The following is a 6,281-nucleotide window of genomic DNA, read 5'->3' as shown; positions in this document are numbered from 1 at the left end:
CCCCAGAAACTCATAAAATGTTGCATACTTTGACCTGTTGAATCTCTGCATCTGTAGCTCCGTTTCGTGCGTGTAATATGTCAAATTGTTCGCCTCGACAAGTGCTTCATTTCATTACATTGCATCATTTTCATTTGAGCTCATCTTGATGCTCGAAATGCTGTTGGAAGAGTGCATGTTGATGTTAATCTGCTGAAACTGTTATAACTTGCTCATTTGTCATTTTTGCCATGATTGATGTGTGCATCCTATGAGGTTGATGTCTACATGTGTTTTGATCTATGATATGCCATCTTTCCAGGGGTGTTAACCATGTATTTTTGTGAGTTGTGTGCTGGGTGCATCAAGCTTGCTAAGTAGGGTAGTTGCTGTTGCTGTTTTCCTGACAAATTCTGTTATATTTTGTTGCTATGTTGACATGCTTCTACTAATCATTCTATGCATAATCTGGAGATGCTCTATAAACATGTTTTGATCTACATGTCATGCTCTATCCATCCATGCCCCTAGTAGCATTTATAGCTTGCTGTAGATTGTTCATATCTTGCTCCAAAGTTGCTTGAAAATGTTGCTATCAGCCTGATAACATTAAGTTCACTTGTTCCCATGTGTTTTCCTAGTGATCCATGCACCCTATGAACTTTCTCTTGCCATGCTTAGCTTCACAAACATGCCTTCTTACTGTTGGTTGCCTTGCCATGCCATGTAATGCTTTGTGGTGAGTGATTCAAGCTCATGAACATGCCAACTTATTGTTGTTTCTGCCATGTGTGAATCTGTAATATAACTTGCCATGTTTACATGGGTGCCATCATATTTTCTGATCCTTTTTGGCTCATGGTCAGTAAGGGACTTTTGATCTATGCTTTTAGTAGATTCATGCCATGCCTTTTTTTGCCATGATATGTTCCTGTAACATGTTTTTTGATAGCTCTAAACATTGCATCTTGATGTTATTTCCTGATAAGTCTGAAACTGTTATTATTTGCAATATCTCCATGTCTTTTTGAGCATGTTCTAGTTGTTTCTGGAGATAGCTCAGTGTTCATGTTTTGTTATGCTTTACCTGTACTTCATGCCCATTCCTTTTGTTATTATGTTGGGGTGCTGTAGCTTGTTATTTTGATGCTTGCAATATGCCTAGTTGCTGTTATGGACAGATTGTTGCTATGACTTGTATAGTGTGTGTGTGTGTTGAACCGTTGCTCCGTTTTGAGTGTGCTCTATATGAAACTTGCTTGATTTTGCATTTAGCTTCATATTATCATGTTGCATCCTTGTTTTGGTGTGTTTTCTTGATGTTTGTATGCATTTTGCATCAATGCCATGTTGAACTTGTTTTGCTCATATCTTCTAGGCCGTAGCTCCAAATCTAATGAACTTTATATGTAACTTGACTAGAATTTCGTGTAGATCATCTTGATGCATCTTAACTTGTTGTTTAACAACTTGAACATAAGGTTTATTCAGTTCTGGACCAATTTCGAAATATGCATATGAGGACTTACCGGAATTGTTATATGTTGTTCCCGGCCTCATTTAAACTTGCCTTGATGTGTTGTTCTTCTTTGCATCATCTCTTGCCATGAGTAGCTTCATGTAGCTTGGTCATGCATCATGTTTGTTGTGCATCATGCCTTGTTCATGTGTGGTGTGTTTACCATGTTGTGTGCTTCTTCTCGATAGTTCCCGTTTCGTTGCGATCGTGAGGATTCGTTCGTCTACGTGTGGTTCGTCTTCGTGGCTTCATCTTCTTCATGGACTCGTTCTTCTTCCTAGCGGGATTTCAGGCAAGATGACCGCTACCCTGGATCTCACTGCTATCATTGTTATGCTAGTTGCTTCGTTGTGTCGCTATGCTGCGTTACCTATCATTTGCTCTTCAAGCCTCCCAAATTGCCATGAACCTCTAACCTTTGACACCATTCCTAGCAAACCATTGTTTGGCTATGTTACCGCTTTTGCTCAGCCCCTCTTATAGCGTTGCTAGTTGCAGGTGAAGTTGAAGATTGCTCCATGGTGGACAGGGTTATGTTGGGATATCACAATATCTCTTATATTATTAATGCATCTATATACTTGGTAAAGGGTGGAAGGCTCGGCCTTATGCCTGGTGTTTTGTTCCACTCTTGCCGCCCTAGTTTCCGTCATACCGGTGTTATGTTCCCGGATTTTGCGTTCCTAACGCGGTCGGGTGATTTATGGGACCCCCCTGACAGTTCGCTTTGAATAAAACTTGTCCAGCAAGGCCCAACCTTGGTTTTACCATTTGCCTCACCACCACCTATTTTTTCCCTTGGGAGTCGCTCTCACGAGGGTCATCTTTATTTTAGCCCCCCCGGGCCAGTGCTTGTCTAAGTGCTGGTTCGAACCGAGTAGACTGCGGGGCCCCCTCGGGGCAACTCGAGGTCTGGTTTTACTCGTAGGATGTCTCATCCGGTGTTGCCCTGAGAACGAGATATGTGCAGCTCCTATCGGGATTGTCGGCGCATCGGGCGGCTTTGCTGGTCTTGTTTTACCATTGTCGAAATGTCTTGTAAACCGGGATTCCGAGACTGATCGGGTCTTCCTGGGAGAAGGTCTATTCCTTCGTTGATCGCGAGAGCTTGTCATGGGCTAAGTTGGGACACCCCTGCAGGGTTTAAACTTTTGAGAGCCGTGCCCACAGTTATGTGGCAGATGGGAATTTGTTAATGTCCGGTTGTAGATAACTTGACACCAGATCCAAATTAAAACGCATCAACCGCGTGTGTAGCCGTGATGGTCTCTTCTCGGCGGAGTCCGGGAAGTGAACACGGTTTCTGTGTTATGCTTGACGTAAGTAGGTGTTCAGGATCACCTCTTGATCATTGCTAGCTTCACGACCGTTCCGCTTGTTCTCTTCTCGCTCTTATTTGCGTATGTTAGCCACCATATCATGCTTAGTCGCTGCTGCAACCTCACCACTTTACCCCTTCCTTTCCCATTAAGCTTTGCTAGTCTTGATACCCATGGTAATGGGATTGCTGAGTCCTCGTGGCTCACAGATTACTACAACAACAGTTGCAGGTACAGGTTATGCGATGTTCATGACGTGAGAGCGATGCTTGCTTGCGTTGAGTTCTTCTTCTGCTTCTTCGATCAGGGGATAGGTTCCAGGTCGGCAGCCTGGGCTAGCAGGGTGGATATTGTTTGAGTTTCTGTTTATGTATCATCCGTAGTCGGATGTTGATCTCTTGTATGATGATGTTGTATTCGTGTGGCATTGTATGCCTTTGGTATGTATCCCAATCTATTATGTAATGTTGATGTAATGATATCCACCTTGCAAAAGCGTCTTCAAGATGCGCTTCTATCCTTGGTGGGACCTTCGAGTTCCTTTAGGATAGGGTCGCATCTTGGGTGTGAAAAGTTGGTATCAGAGCCTCGACCGACCCTAGGAGCCCCCTTGATTGATCGTGTAGTTTGGCCGTTGTTGAGTCTAGAAGAAAACTGATTTCGGAGTCTAGTTATACCAGAGAGTAGGAATTCTTTTTACTCCTCAGTCCCTTCGTCGCTCTGGTGAGGAATCTTGACATAGGTGTTTTGAATTACTCCTTTTCCCATTCAAATTTTTCTTCAGGATCACGTGGTTAGTTTCGTGAGTTGTCCATCCTCTTTTATCCGGTGCATTTCTCGTCAAGTTGACTCGAGCCTCTTCATCGTTGTCAACTTCAAGCCTCAGTTGTTTTCTTTTCCCACCCAACCACCCCTTTTTCTTCTTGGAGCCGGAGTCCGTAATCGAGTATCCTTCCTACTCGTGCGAAGTCTTTGTTTTCAACCGGTGTTTTCTCTTCAAGATATTCGTCGATTTCCCCTTCCAGTTGCCTTTGTTTTCCCGCCCTCCCACCCTCTTCTTCCCGGAGTTGACTCTCTGACCATCAATTCCATTCGTGCGGAACCCCTTCAGTCTTTCGTCAATTATTTCTACCGGTGAATTCTCGTCTCGTTCGTCATTCTTCATCTCTTTTTCTTTCCGGTGGACTTAATTCAAGTTTTTTCGGGTTAATCATATTCCTTTCCTCGAAGTGTTTTCCCCTGCTCGTTCGCCCCTCCAAGTTTATCCTTCCGGAGTGCTCAAGACATCTCAGGAGATTTGTCTGTGTTTGAATTAATTCGAGGTTCTCACCTCATTTTAATCATTCCATTGTTCCGATGCATCATCTATCTATTCAACATCCCTTTCCAACGGTGTTTTTCTATTTAGTGGGCCCTAACCCACAGGACTTTTCCCAGGATCTTACCTGACTCTTCTAATTCCCCCGGAGCTATTTTCAAATTCTTTTCAAAGTGTGATGTAAGAATGAATTTCATCAATCACATGCCTTCTCCAAGATCGATTTCAAATTCTTTTCATTGTTGGCTCAACCTCTTCGCTTTTCATTCTCCCGGAGTATCTCAGTAATTTTGGTGGTGTTTCTCGTCGTCATTTGAAGATCGAAGAAGAGTTTTACCTCTAAATCTTGCCCGTTCTCTCGAAGATTCGCGAGTCTAGCTTCATGTTATCCTCGCGAATTATTCCATTGGTCAGATAATTCTTTTCATCCATCCGGAGTATGTTAGGAGTTGTTTTTCCATTTCTTTTCACCGGAGGCCATCATTCTAGTTATCGTTCTCTATTTATCCCGGTGCTTCGCTCAAGTGTTCTTTAATCAGCTCATGATCTCTTTGTTCTCTTGCATCTAAATTCCTTCAAGCATATTGGTTCTTCTAATTCTTCCCGGTGATTCATTCTCTTTCATCAGGCATTTTAAATTCTTACGATGGTTCGTTCAAGATTCTTTTCCTTGATTATCATATTAATTCTTTCGTTCTTCCCAATCCTACCGGAGGTTCATGAAGACCTTCTCAAGTTTGCGATATGTCACTTCTCAATCCTTTTTCAAGAAGAATAAGTAGTATGCAAAAATCCATTGCTTATCATCAATTTAATTTGATGAAGGATAAGCATACAATAAATCTTATTTCATCCAAGTGATTAATCCTTTCCTTCGGTGTTTGTTCTCGATGAATAAATTCTAGTTCCAAGTGTTTCATGTTTTCTTTTCCGGAGTTCCAAGCTTTTCCGCTTTATCTCGTCGCGAAGCTCCATCTAAATCATCACAAGGCTTCACCTTGTGTTTTCAACTTCTTTTTCTTCTCATCATCCTTTTGTCACCGGAGTTCTTCATGGTGGTTCTTCATGATTTAATTCATTCTTCAAGAGTTCATCAAGTACCATTCCATCCAATCAAGTTCGTTCTAATCCTCCCATTTTCAGCCGGAGTGCTGCCTAAATCCTTTCAGACTTATTCGTTTCTTTTCTCATTCTAACCACTCCGGTTAGAACGAGTCGTTTCATAGTCTATCTGATTCCATGAGCTTTTGATTCTCGTCATTCTCCTCGTTCATCTCTTCTTCTCAAGTGCGCTCAATTCTTTGCTTCTTCTCTTGAGTTCTTGTTTCACCCCATCCTTTTTCCTTTCCGTCTCGGCCCTAAGATCTCGGGACGAGATCTCTTGTTAGTGGAGGAGTGTTGTAACGCCCCGGTTTCGATGCGCCAGGTGTCTTCCAGTTATTCGCCGTCGTTGCCATGTCATTTGTTTGCGTGTTGCATTTTGCCATGTCATCATCTGCATTTCATATCATGTCATCATGTGCATTTCATTTTGCATACGTATCCGTCTCATGCATTCGAGCATTTTCCCCGTTGTCCGTTTTGCAATCCGGCACTCCTATGTCCTCCGGCGTCCCCCTTTTGCCTCTTCTCTTGTGCGGGTGTTAAACGTTCTCGGAATGGCCCGAGGTTTGCCAAGCGGCCTTAGTATAGCACCGGTAGACCGCCTGTCAAGTTTCGTGCCATTTGGAGGTCGTTTGGTACTCCAACGGTTAACCGGGTAACCGCAGAAGCCCTCTTTTGTGTGCAGCCCAACACCCCTTCCAAAGTGGCCCAAAACCCAGCAAACTCCCCTCCATGCTCTCGGTCGTTCGATCACGATCGCGTGGCCGAAAACCGCTCCTCATTTTGACACTCCTAGCTCCCTCTACCTATATATATATATATGTGATCCTCCCCGAAATCCCGCAGTCCAAACCCTAGAAATTCCCCTCGCGCCGCCGGACGTTTCTTCCTCCGCGCCCGGACATGTCCGCTTCGCCGCCCCGTCCAACCCGAGCTCGCCACGTGTCCTGGCGCCGCCGTCCTCCGCTGAAGGCCCGCCGGGCCCACGGGGAGCCCGCCTCGGACCGCCCCGGGCCCGATCCCTCGCGTCCCAGCGCCTCCG

Source organism: Triticum aestivum, chromosome 3B (assembly GCF_018294505.1).
Source record: "Triticum aestivum cultivar Chinese Spring chromosome 3B, IWGSC CS RefSeq v2.1, whole genome shotgun sequence".
In the NCBI taxonomy this organism is placed as follows: Eukaryota; Viridiplantae; Streptophyta; class Magnoliopsida; order Poales; family Poaceae; genus Triticum; species Triticum aestivum.
The sequence above is the reverse complement of the archived record's forward strand: the minus strand, read 5'-3'. Positions refer to the sequence as shown.